The sequence below is a fragment of the Podarcis melisellensis genome (genome assembly GCF_964234715.1).
Source record: "Podarcis melisellensis genome assembly, chromosome: W".
Lineage (NCBI taxonomy): Eukaryota > Metazoa > Chordata > Lepidosauria > Squamata > Lacertidae > Podarcis > Podarcis melisellensis.
In genome coordinates this window covers 26,376,207-26,389,521 of record NC_138535.1, presented here as the reverse complement: position 1 = coordinate 26,389,521, position 13,315 = coordinate 26,376,207, and the positions used below count along the sequence as shown (strand labels likewise).

At 45.5% G+C, this 13,315-nt stretch overlaps 1 pseudogene across 1 annotated transcript in view; it reads left to right on the top strand.

The window, feature by feature from the left end:
- LOC309361278 overlaps positions 1-3,203 on the top strand; it is a 162,126-nt pseudogene extending 158,923 nt beyond the window's left edge. Inside the window, exon 27 of the transcript in view lies at positions 3,088-3,203. The product of the transcript in view is annotated as an uncharacterized misc_RNA (transcript). The remainder of the gene's footprint in view (positions 1-3,087) is intronic.
- Positions 3,204-13,315: the final 10,112 nt, after the last annotated feature.

Below are 13,315 nucleotides of genomic sequence, written 5' to 3'. Positions count from 1 at the left end.
GTTTTCTCCTTGTCTCTGTGCTCAGCAACTGCTGCACAGGCTGTGCCACTCTGGCTTACTCTCACCACCTGAGCACTGGCATTTGGGAAGCGGTAGTGGCTGCTTTGGGGTGGCTCAGGGAAATGTCACTCCTCTCGAAATCAGATCAACTTGGGTGTATTATCCTAGCCACAAGGAGACCGTGGTGACTGTCAATTTGGACAGCTGTAGACATTTAGAATCATGGAGGATATGTTGATCAGTGGCTCCGGTCAGGGCTATTTCTTGCCACTATTATCACAAACCACATGCTTTTGATTACCAGTTTCTGGGGAACATGATGGACAGAGTGCTCTTGTCCCCGTGTCCCTATGGACTCCCAAGGGCATGTGGTTGGCCATTGTGGGAACAGAATGCTGATCTAACCCAGCAAGGCTCCTGTGTTCTTTAGCATGCACCAGCTACTCTTGCACTAAGACTCTGATACAGCATGTGTCATTCCCCACACCAATACACACTCTCTCTCTCTCTCTCTCTCTCTCTCTCTCTCTCTCTCCAGGGGCGGGGAGTATTGGCGGGGGGGGGGAGGGGGGATGAACTGGGTCCTAATCAACAGCTGCCCTGGGGATGAGGGGATCAAATTCTCCATCCTTGCCAACTCCTTTTGTAGCACCTCTGCTTGTGGTTAACGCTTAGCTGGAATGAAATATTCAACGCAGCAATAGAGAAATTAAAATATTAATTTATTTGTCAGACAAATAAATGAGAGGCTCAGTGGTATATGGTTACCAAGCTCTGGCCTGGCCTCCTGCCATCCTGGCCAGCACTTATATTCCCTTAATCCAGCCCCCTTTGCTCCTCCTGTGGCTGCCTCTGTCCAATCAGCCTGGTTGAAATTCCTATTGGCTGTTTGGTAGAACCAATCACAAAAGATACACCCACAAAAGATACACCCATTTCCTTGCCCTTATAAGGGAGACAAAGAGCTATATATATGACAAATAAGTAATAATATATCTTACATGGAATCTTAATTACCAGCTCACCTCTTGCCCTCCTTGCCCTATTGCCTTCTAAAACAAATGTTTAATCTTACATTTTTATGTTCAACAGATGTCAAGGATCTTGAGTTCACATCAACATTGAAAGATTTCCTTCATTTAAGGTTTCTAAACAAATGCCTGACAACTATATATCAAGAGTGCTTGGATGGCGTCTTCTGTCTGGCAGGGGGGCTAGGCTGGTGGCTGACTTAATTTCAGGATAAATACAACTCTTACAACCATATGAAATAAGAATCTAGCATTCCTTAAATCCTTTGCATAATTACATTTAAGCCAATATATTTAAGCTATTATATTTCATACATTATCATAGGTAGCCTCTTAAAAGAATAAAGCTTCTCAAAGTAAAAAGGAAGGAACTCAGTAAAAAAACAGCTTTTAAAAAGAAACCTCTTCAGTTTACACCTCCCCCTTTCACCCCCCTTTCCAGCCTAAAAATAAAGTAGAAAGAAGCTTCTTCTCCAGCCAAGCCAGTTGCCTTTTCCCAACATTTATTGCCCTTTTTAACTCTCTCAGTTTAAGAAAGAAACAGCTTTAGAAAAGACTTTTCAAAAATGCTCTCTTTTCTGTCAGCTAAATGTTTTAAAAGATTTCCCAAAAAATACTCTCATTCTTCCAGCCAAGTCAGTTGTCTTTTTCACTGCTCTTGGCCTTTCAACCTTAGGAAGAAGATATGGCTCATTTTACTGGGAGGCACATTGGTATTATTTTACTATTTACTCATTCCTAATTGTGTTTTCTCAGCCTGCAAGGGCAGCATATGTAATTTCCCCTTTTTATGACTTTGAGAATTGTTTTTCTACTATAAATCAATGGGGCCCTCTTGTCTTAGGAGAAAAGCCAAGGTTTTTTCTCTGCCTGGCATGAAACATTTGAAAATCCTTTTTTTAAAGCTCATTTTTAAATACAAGCAAGCCTTAATAAAATATATAAGCTTTGATAAAAATGCAGGCTTATCATTAGATGCCTCACTTTCAGTGATGGGCTGCTTGCCACTGCTGTGCTCCTAAAGCTCTCTTGCTCCCCCCTCCTCTCTTTCTCTTTCTCTTGAATGTGGTAGCTTGAGATAGAAATAACCACCCTGAACATTCCTGGAGAGGAAGATGGGAAGGAGGCCGGAGGCATTGTTCACCAGCTGCTGTGTGCTGCATTGCCCAGACAAAGTCGTGGGCTGGGGCTCCAGCTGTTGCTCAGTTTCTACCCCTGCCTCTGCAACGTGCTCTAGACAAGGGGTGGTGAACATGTGACCCCCTCATCTCATCATGCTGGCTGGGGCTGCAGCCCATCAACCTATGAAGGCCCATCCATGTTCTGTTGCTGTTTTTGTTACTTATTTCCTGCCCTTCACCCTAAGGTCCCAGGGCAGGTTCCAACAATTTAAATAAAATGTTAGCCAAACCTCATGTCCACAGCTGCATATTCAGTAAGCTTTTGGGTGAACTGCACATCCGGAGTGGGAGGATTACTAGCTGCATATTAATAGGGGGAGGGGGAGCTTGGATTTGGGGTGCGAGCAATTAGTTTTTTGTTTCCCCACTTGAGATGCTTGCTGTGGCTAGGGCCGGGCGATATATTTTCAAATCAGCTTGAAGTCTAGATAGTGAGACTGGTTTCATAATTTCTGACCCGGCAATATATTGCGAATCATGATGTGTGTGTGTGTACTATGCAAAAAACACCATGTGGGGGGAAACTGTGAAGCCAGACAATGCTTCTTTAGATTCCTGCAGCCCCTGTGGACTCTGCCGGTTCAGCTTTCCCCTGCCCTCCTGCAGGGGGCAGCCGAAATCACAATGCGGGGGAAACCGTGAAGCCAGCCAATGCCTCTACATAGCTCCATCTTATTTCAGACATCATGATATATTGGTGTATTGCAATGTTTAGCTAGTGATATATCACCGTGTTGAAAGTCAGCTATCACCCAGCCCTAGTTCTGGCCTCAGAGGGCAAGAGTTGTCCACCCAGCTGGAGCAAGGAAAGAATGCATACTGGCACACATTCTGTCAGGCTCTCATGCCAGTCCCCCTTGTCATTGGACCTCCAGGAGAAGCAGTTTCTGGATATCGTACCCCAGGATGGTGATGACTCCACTGAGCGGCCAAGGAGATCTGGCTTTTGGTGGACCACCTCTTCAAGAATGCCTGCCACCAGGTGAGCTGAGGGGGAGGGTACCATTGAAAGGATGGGTGTGGGCTGGAATCCAGTACCAGTTTTGGGGTGTGCAGGTTCCAAACGTCCCAACTGATTTATATCTTAGCTACCAACTCGCTGTTACGAGCTCCTGCTGTGAGTATAGTGGCACCTTGGTGGAGCGCAGCGGGTGGGACATCCAGCATACGGTCTTCCTTAGAGCGGCTCAGAAGAACCCAAGTGTTCCCAACCATTGTCTGTCTATCCCTAGCAAAGCGGCTCTCTGAGACTCGCCACTAGAAGACGCGGGGAATGATTTGACTCTCCCATTGCCCCAAATCAGGAGAAGGGTAGTAGGAATGCTACTGTGGAAAGCAGGCGGGATACAATTCTTAGCCCTTGTGCCAGCTCTCTTGGTGAGGGGCTTCTCTCCATTGTGGCATTCCTCGACCTCACGTTATGCACCCCAGGGTTGGATTGTTCTTCATGCTATCCAGGATGTACCTCATCCCATTTGGAATGGCCCTTGAGAAAGGATGGTCTGCCTATAGTCAGCAGCTTACCACCTTGTTGTTTGTTAAAAACTTGAATAAAAAGCATGCTTAAAATAAAACAGGAAAGATGAAATTTTGCTGGCTTCTTGAGAAAAGAATAATGCCTCATTATTTGTATCTGCTTTTAAATGTTGTTTCTCTTCTCTTTGTAATGAGTTTTACTGGGTCTGGGGTCATTTTAAGTTGCTTACCTTCACTAAAATATATAAATCTACTCGACTGGAAACTTTTATTATCCAAATTCAAACCCACTTTTCTTTCTTGGAATGTCCTCCATGGAAATGAGATGAGCAACTGGATAGCAAAATTCCTGGAGTGGGGAGGAGGGTTCAGTGTTCTAATAGATTAGATATGGACAGTCCTTCAGTACAGCAAAACTTGACACTTTGAAACCTTTGAGTCCTTTCCAAAAGGACTTCACCCACTATTTAGGGGGGAAGTATGTCAGAACTGACCTTCTGCAGTACTGATTCCACATTCTTGGACTCCTAATCTTACACGTAAATTAGAGCTGGAACCATCTCAGGCCCTATGGCTCTTGAAATGACCATGACCTATTGAGCAAAACCACAGACTCCACCTCTTTGGTGACTAAACCCCACTTGCTTTTACAAAATAAATTAACAAGAGAGGAAAATCATGGAAGAAATAAAATGGCTTTTGAAATTAACAAAGGCGATTCCTTTTATCCACATGTATTACGGGACATGTTCAAAGCGCCCCTCAGGAGAAATTCTGTAAGCAAAGGTAGCAGGCTTTGAAAAGCTTGTGCAGATACACAAGGGCACATTGCTAAAAGAAACAAAGGGATTTGGAGGGACCATGAGTGAACAGGTAGTACCAGAATGTACAGAATTGTACCTAGAAAAGGGTTACAACTGGACTACCTTTTTGTAAACAAAAACAACAACAACCCCCAAAATAAAACTCGGAAGCAGCAGGACTCCTTAGCAACTCTTCAAAAAACAAAACACAAAACTGCATATCCCTACCTAGTCACCAAATGTGAGGGGAAACGTAAACCAGCGTCTTACACTGCTTTAAATGATAGCCAGATTCTGCCATTTTTTACCACACCAGAAGTAAAAGCACGGGGCATTAATAAGTTTTTGAAAAATCATGCACTTCATTTGTAGGCAAGGGGAAGCTTTCTGAAATGTACACACAATCTGTTGAAATGACCAAGCAGCGGACGAGATTCGGGGACAGTGGTGTGCCGCCTGGGGAAATGTTCCTTTCCATTCACCTTAAGCAAAGATGTGGTGACCTTGTGCATCCATAAATAACTTTCAGAAATGTATTTCATTACTTCCCAAAGCTTCTCACTGGGCCACCAAATGGCATTTCTTTCTATTTTGGATGAAACTGGGGAAGCAGCTTGAGAAGAAGGGGTTGCTGACATTCACTGGCCTGGAGAACACCTGATGCCAATATGATGGCAAATTGTGGGTGGTGCATTGATGGAGAAACTAAGGCAACAAATGGGGACATGACGCCACCGGTGTTCTAAAGATACATTTCATGTAAAGATTATGATGGGCTTCTTCAAATGCCCATAGCCTCTTACAAGCAGAGGGTTTAGATCAATTTTCTGTAAACCTCTGTCATAAATAGTTGTCACTGGAAATACGACCCAACAATGCAATGCTGGACTCATCCCTCCCGTCAGCGTGCCTGGAAAGCACGGGTCCCAGTAGGTTCCGCCTTACTCTGCTCCTTTCTCTGTGAAAGCCTGCTCTTTCGCTTTCACATGGGAGCAAACCTCAACCCACCCCCTCCCAAAGAAACCTTTTTTATGAGCTCCCCTACTCTGCGTGTGCTTTCTTTGGCTCCTGTCTCAATGAGCAGAAATTGAGCACATGAATTTTCCAGCATCAGGAGTTTCCCCCAAGACAGTGTCGAGATCAGGCGTGTTTGTGTGGCTCCACGCTTGCAATTCTTGGGGCTTTGGCTAAGAGGAGTGCATGCTAGCTAGACAGTTTACCTCCCTTTGCTACAGTTTAAATTTCTGCATGCCATCTGCTGTTGTGGAACAAGTCATCCCCATGATCCCTCTAGCCCAGTGGTCTCTAGGGCGGCCCACAGAAGCTCTCAAGGGTTTCAGACAAAACATTTGTTCACTTCAGCATATAGCAGTCCAAAGAAATGTATGCTCTAGAAGGTCACAGGCTCCCCCGTCTTTGGGGTAGAGCTTTGACGTCTGAGACTAGATCTGCAGGACTCATAAACATTTCACTCTGTAGAGATGAGTAGTCGGCACCGTCCGAGTATAGGAGGAGGGGGGTGGGGGTGGAATACAGGGCTGAGAACTAGAAGAATGCGTTCAATCTCCTACACGAAGCCAGAGCCAATTATGAAGATTGACCAATTGCTTATAGATCAAATGCATGGATCATGCAGCTGCAAAGAGGTCTACCCAGCCGCTCCCACAGGCAACATGGAATTCTTCTGTGCAATTTACTGTGTTGTTGTTGTTGTTGTTAAAGATGTAAGACAAGCCTATATTGCACTTCATTAAAAATGCCAGGTCACTTCACAACAATCTACTGATGGACTCAGTAGAATCAGCAAGGGCCAGAGGCCAGCAACCTTTTTCAGCCGTGGGCTGGTCCACCGTCCCTCACAGCATGTGGGGGGCTGGACTATATTTTGGAGAGAGAAAATGAACGAATTCCTATGCCCCACCAAGAACCCAGAGATGCATTTTAAATGAAAGGACACATTCTGCTCATGGAAAAACACATTGATTCCCGGACTGTCCGGCCCCCGGGCCTTCGCTTGCCTACCCCTGCTCAAGGCAATCACTTCCTGCACTTCACGTTAACGCAGAAGACGGCCCAGTTGTGCTCAGATGCTCAAAATTCCCTTTTCACCTTTGGAGGGTCTGTTTCAGTTGGCATCGGGACAGCTCACCTAGCAGTGCAGCTGCCTTTATTGCAGAGGCAGGAGGTTTCCTTCCTTTCATATTCAGGATTTCTGTACTCACATAGAAATAATAAAATGGTTTCTGCTGTTTGTTAAAAGTCATGAATGAACTCTCACAACTCGTTGATAAGGTAGCTTGCTTGTGTCTCGAGAAATCGTATAAGAGGAGCATTCATAGGAAGTTGCACTTGACAGAGTCAATCTAGCCTAGCACTGCCTACACTGACTGGCAGCAGCGCTGCAGGGTTTTCAGACGGGGGCAGTCCCAGCCCTGTCTAGTGGAGATCCTGGACTGAACCTGGGATCTCCTGCATGCAAAGCAAGGCCTCCCTCAACTCGGGAGGCGTGAGTTCTCTACTGTATTTCAGCAAATGCTTTCACTTTATCATTTCATTTTCCTCTGTATATTTTGTGCACCTATTTTCCTGTATACTTTAGACAGAGAGGAGTAGCAATAGGGTTGGAGGCAAGGTTCACAGTTAGTGTTGTGTGAGCATTTTAAAGCAGTTGAGTTTAAACAGGAGGGGATTTCAGCTGAAGAGATGGCCAGCATCGTGAATCTGTAAGTAGGATGTCTTCTGCTTCTTTCTTTTAATCTTCTGGGGCGAGGGCTTGGGGTCCCCCACACGGCCAGCATCCCCATGGAATTTAACCCCTTCCTGAACAGCTTAACTTCTCTTCCCACCCGCCTTCCCATTCTCCCTCCAATCTCATTGCAGCTCAGCTGGTTAGAGGGAGCTGCAGATAGCACCAAGGTTGCAGGCCCGATTCCCAGAAGGTACAGCTGCAGATTCCTGCATTGCAGGGGGTTGGACTAGACCTTCCATGATCATTATTTGGGGATGCTTTTTATTACATTCGTAGCCCACTTTTCATCCAAGCAGTTCAAGGTGGCATTGATGGCTTGCCTTTCCCCCTGTTTCTCCCCTCACAACAAACCTGTTAGGCAGGCTAGGATGAGAGTGACTGGACCCAACATCAAACAGTGCACTTCATGACTGAGTGGGGATTTGCGCTCGGATCTCCCAGGTCCTCCTAGTCCAGAATTCTAGCCACTATACACCCCCCTCTCTCTACCCCTTCTCCGTTTCTCAACTCTTCAGCCATCAACTGCAACAGACAGGGGTTCTGTCAGTCTTCCTGTCAGTCACTCTGACTCTAAGAGAGTTTTCATTGCATTCTTTGGCTCATCTATGCCTTGATGCTTTGACGACCTTCCTAGCAGCCCCCTTCGCTCTCCAGGCAGGGCTGCTGTCCTAACAGCATTGTGCTGAGGGCTCTTTTAAATGCTGGAAATGCTTCCCTTATCTTTCCTTTGCTGGGGATTGGGGGGGGGGAGTGTTGGAATCCCCCCCACATACATGAGATGCACCACTGTGTTCCTGTGGAGAGCCGTTTGGGGCCTGTGGAAATAAAGACACATGCCACAATTATTTCAGGTCAATGGGCTAAATATGGCCACAACTTTATTGGTTACAGGTGATGAGTGGTATTGGCTTAGGCATTGGTCCTAACCGACTATCCGGCTTCAGCCCGTCCGCTTGAGGTCCGGGAAGGGTTAACCACCAGTAGGGGGAGTCCTGCTGATGCACGTCAACTCGCACCCCCCCCCCCAGGCGAAAAACCAAGTCGGGCAAAAGAGGGAGATCCCCGGCCCCGCCAGCGATAAATAGGGCTGGTCACGCCCCCTGAGCCAGCCGCTTCCCTCAGTCGCACTTTCCAGACTAAGGAGAGCCCACTCAGTAGCTGCAGCATCCTTGCTTGATGCAGACCTCCTGGGTCATGTGGCTGTGCAATCCTGCCACAGCACAAAGATGGCCAAACTGCAGGCTTGGAAGGAGTCGTTGCCACCAAAGGCAGGATCCATAAATAGAACCCCAGCCCTGGAAGCCTCCTTGTAAATGGGGGCCAGGTCAATTTGGTGAATCAGTAAAGGTGGCAGAAATTCATCTCTCTTCTCCTTCATTCTCTTCCAGATGACATAAGACTTGATGTCAGTTTCGATTATGGGGAGAAGACACAAGTTTCAAGGCTCAGCGATGATGGAGTGGCAATTGTTGCTTGCTGTTTCATTGTGTCTTGTTGCTGTTGTTTTAGAATTCTTTCCTATGCAATATTACTTTTTTATTGCTTTTAAATTGTTGCTTTTTAAGTTGTCCTTGTAAAGGAAAGTGTTCTGCTAATGTTGATTGTATTCTGAATTGCTTCAAGAAGCCTCATAGCAATGACTACTATTAAGAGTAATAATTATTTTACCTGCCTTAATTATAATAAAGCATTGACATGCATATTTTAAATTAGCGGTTAAGGTCTTAAACTACACATTTTAATAGTTTCACATCTGTATTCTTTACTGTGTTCTAGCTTATAGATTTTGATTTTAACCTACATATATATGAGAGCCAGTGTGGTGTAGTGGTTAAGAGCGGTAGTCTCGTAATCTGGGGAACCGGCTTCGCGTCTCCGCTCCTCCACATGCAGCTGCTGGCTGACCTTGGGCCAGTCACACTTCTCTGAAGTCTCTCAGCCCCACTCACCTGTTTGTTGTGGGGGAGGAAGGGAAAGGAGAATGTTAGCTGCTTTGAGACTCCTTAGGGTAGTGATAAAGCGGGATATCAAATCCAAACTCTTCTTCTTCCACATTTTCTCTATCTCTGTAGAAGTCCATATTCTGGTTTGTGACTGTAATAAACTGATTCGTTCATTCAATAAAGCTTCGGTGGTTTTGAAATTCAGTAAATTGTCTCTGCCTCCATTTTTTGGTATTGAGGGAAACGCTCTGTAAAATAATCAGAAAACATCAGGGTTGTAGTCAACATCAGTCCTTTCCACAGCAGACCTATTTAAATTGATGGGCACAAATTACGTGGCTGTGTTGATTTTGAGTAAAACTCAGTTGACTACTGTAGGGATAATCGCGGAGTGGGCAGTGGGGTCCGGAGGGAGCACACTCCCCACCAGCAGGCAGCCACAGTCTGCCTGCACGCGTGACCCTGGGGTGCGTAGCATACTCCCCCTCACAGACAAAGTCATGGCTGTCTGGAACATCGTTCCCTCTGTCTGACCTTTTGCGGTCTCAGCAGTCTGCGGTGTCCTGTCTGTAACCTTTGTCCCTGAGACCTTTTGTCTCCTTCGTCATACACTGTGCAAGGGGAAAATGACGCGGTGGAAACAGGTGCCAAAATAACTTTGTACCACCCCACGATCTCGGGACCAAAGGTGTGTAAAGGTCACAGGCCAAAATGTATCTGCCTAGCTTGCATATTTGTCTCAATAAAAGGAGGCTCCACAGGACTGGTCAGCAGCTCGCTTCAGCCCACCTGTGCGCAGCTCACATGATGATCAACTCCTGTCTTCTGCCTTCACTTCAGACTACTCCTCACAGGATATCATGGAATTGTAGAGTTGGAAGGGACCACAAGAGTCATCTAGTCCACCCCCTGCAATGCAGGAATATTTTGCCCAACGTGGGGCTCCAACCCACGACCCTGAGATGCAGAGTCTCACACTCTACTGACTGAGCTATGGGCAGATATCTTGCTTGATAAATGTGTCCCTTGGAAACATTTTGGTTTTATCCTCTCTGCAGGAGGTGCTATGCCTGATCATTCCATCTAGTTCTGTCGAAAGAGAGGTGGGGGTTGTTTTCTGATTTCTTAATTGTGAATATTTGGGGGGGAGGGGAGGCATGGGTGGAAAGGAGATACTCAGATGGACCAGAGTGAAATGGGGGCTTCGGGATGGCTTGGGGAAGTCTCAAAGTGTCACATCCAAACCAAAACTCTTGGTTGTGGGATGCCCCTGCCTTCTGTCATCATTTGAGCTTTCCTCTGCTTCCCTTTCAAGCTGCTGTCTGGAAGGAGGCCAAAGCCCACTTAAACATCAGAATGATTATAAGAAAGCATTCATTCAACAGCCAGAGTTGAATGAAGACGATGTGCTAGGAGGAGAATGAGCTAATTAAACCATTCTGCAACACACACACACACACACACACACACACACACACACACACTACAATCCGAACCCCAGTGCTGTTATGAGGGCAATGGTCACAACCACACATTTCAAGAAGCATTGCACTAAGAGTCACAGATTCACCCAACACATCCTGGGAACCTCTGTTTGCTACAGATCTAACATCTCTCAGCACCCTTGGCAAACTACAGTTCCCAGGATTCTTGAGGGAAAGCCTGGACTCTTTCAAGTGGTGTAAGAGCTTTAAATGTGTGGTGTGGAATTCCTCCAAAAGAATCAGGGAACTGTGCAACCCTCTCTCTCTCAGGCTACGGTCCTGCCCCAGGCTCAGGAGGAGGAGGAGGAGGAGGAGGGCTCTTTATTAGATTAGGTTTGTATCCTGCCTTTCTATTTTCATGCTCAAGGCAGCTAAACCGTCAGAACTACATAAATCAATTATAATAATCAATACAATAAGAATAGCAATAAGAATTATTTACCAAATCTAAATAATCTGATAGAAAATTGAGGGAGGGGTGATCTCTTCATCGGCTGCAGTCTTTGGACACAACATTTCAATGAACATTATTGTTATTATTATTATTATTATTATTATTATTATTATTATTATTATTATTATTATTTATTTCATTTCTATAGCGCTTTATATTTTCAAGAAAAAAATCAAAGCAGTTTACAGCATATTAAAACATAAATAAAACAATCTGAAGAATGTCAAATATACACTTAAAGCAACATACAGATAGGTAGCCGTGTTGGTCTGCCATAGTCAAAACAAAAAAAAATTCCTTCCAGTAGCACCTTAAAGACCAACTAAGTTAGTTCTTGGTATGAGCTTTCGTGTGCATGCACACTTCTTCAGATACACTGAAACAGAAGTCACCAGACCCTTCTATATAGTGAGAAGGTGGGGAGGGGTATTACTCAGAAGGGTGGTGGGAATGGGTGATAGCTGTGATGAGCCTGTTGACGACTCTTAACGACTGCAATAGGTCTTACAGGAAAAAGCAAGGGGTGAGAAGGTGAAAAATGGCTTTGTCATGTATAATGAGATAAGAATCCAATGTCTTTGTTCAGACCAGGTCTCTCCATGGTTTTAAGTTTGGTAATAAGTTGCAATTCAGCAGCTTCTCTTTCCAGTCTATTTCTGAAATTCCTTTGTAGTAGAACAGCTACTTTGAGATCTTGTATAGAATGTCCTGGGAGATTGAAGTGTTCTCCTACTGGTTTCAATCTCCCAGGACATTCTATTGCGGTTAGGCATTGTTTGACCTTGTGTGGGGGAGGGGAGGTGTGGCCACCACCTGCCCCTCCATGCTTAAGGGTATTCCGTTAAAGGAATCCGGGGGTGTTCATCTAGTCTGAAGCCCGGCTGGGGGACTAAGGCCTTGACACGACCCCGACGGGAGCACCAGGGGGAGCTTGAGTTGGTTCGCATCGACAGGGCTCCCCCTGCTGGGACTTCCTGCACAATGGGCAGGAGTCAGATATAGTCAGGTCCAATCAATGCCTAAGCCAATACCGCTTACATTCACCAAAGAATTGATTCTTTTGAATTCTGCTGCTGGAGGAGACTCTTGAGAGTCCCATGGACTGCAAGAAGATCAAACCTATCCATTCTGAAGGAAATCAGCCCTGAGTGCTCACTGGAAGGACACATCCTGAAGCTGAGGCTCCAAGACTTTGGCCACCTCAGGAGAAGAGAAGACTCCCTGGAAAAGACCCTGATGTTGGGAAAGATGGGGGGCACTAGGAGAAGGGGACGACAGAGGACGAGATGGTTGGACAGTGTTCTCGAAGCTACCAGCATGAGTTTGAGCAAAGTGCGGGAGGCAGTGGAAGACAGGAGGGCCTGGCGTGCTCTGGTCCAGGGGGTCACGCAGAGTCGGACACGACTAAACGACTAAACAACATCAAGTTTTGATTGGATTAACAGGGTAACGAGGTTTCGATTGACTCAGTCCGTTGTTCTCGCAGCGGGAGCTGTCATCACCTTGTCAGCGCTCAGTGGAGCGTGCAAAACAGCTGGAGCTGAGCTGCCTCTGCAGAGCCATGGCATTGCTGCGATTGGCTGAAGGGCTACATTCAACACCATCTGATAGGCTAGAGCGCATCCTCATGCAAATACATTGTTCATTCCACGTCAGGGGTGCCCAATCTCCCCACTACTTTTTATATCAGCCCTGGAGGTCTTGCTGAACATGATCAGAAGAGACCAGCTGGTTAAAGGTGTACAGGTCGGAGCCAAACAGTACAAATTGAGAGCATTTGCAGATGATCTTGTACTTACATTACAAGAGCCAGAATCTAGTACTAAAAGGGTTTTAGAATTAATTCAAGAGTTTGGTCAAGTAGCAGGATTTAAACTGAACAAGTTAAAAACTAAGGTATTAGAGAAAAATTTAACAGCTATCGAAAAAGAGAGGTTTCAGAATGAGACAGGTCTAACTGTGGTTAAGAAAGTGAAATATTTGGGGATTAACATGACAGCTAAAAATGTGAATTTATTTAAAGATAACTATGAGAAATGTTGGACAGAAGTGAAAAAAGATTTAGAAATCTGGTCAAATTTGAAGCTTTCCTTGTCTGGTCGAATTGCAGCTATAAAGATGAATGTATTGCCTAGAATGTTGTTTTTGTTTCAAACACTGCAAATTGTGGACAAGATGGACTGTTTCAAGAAGT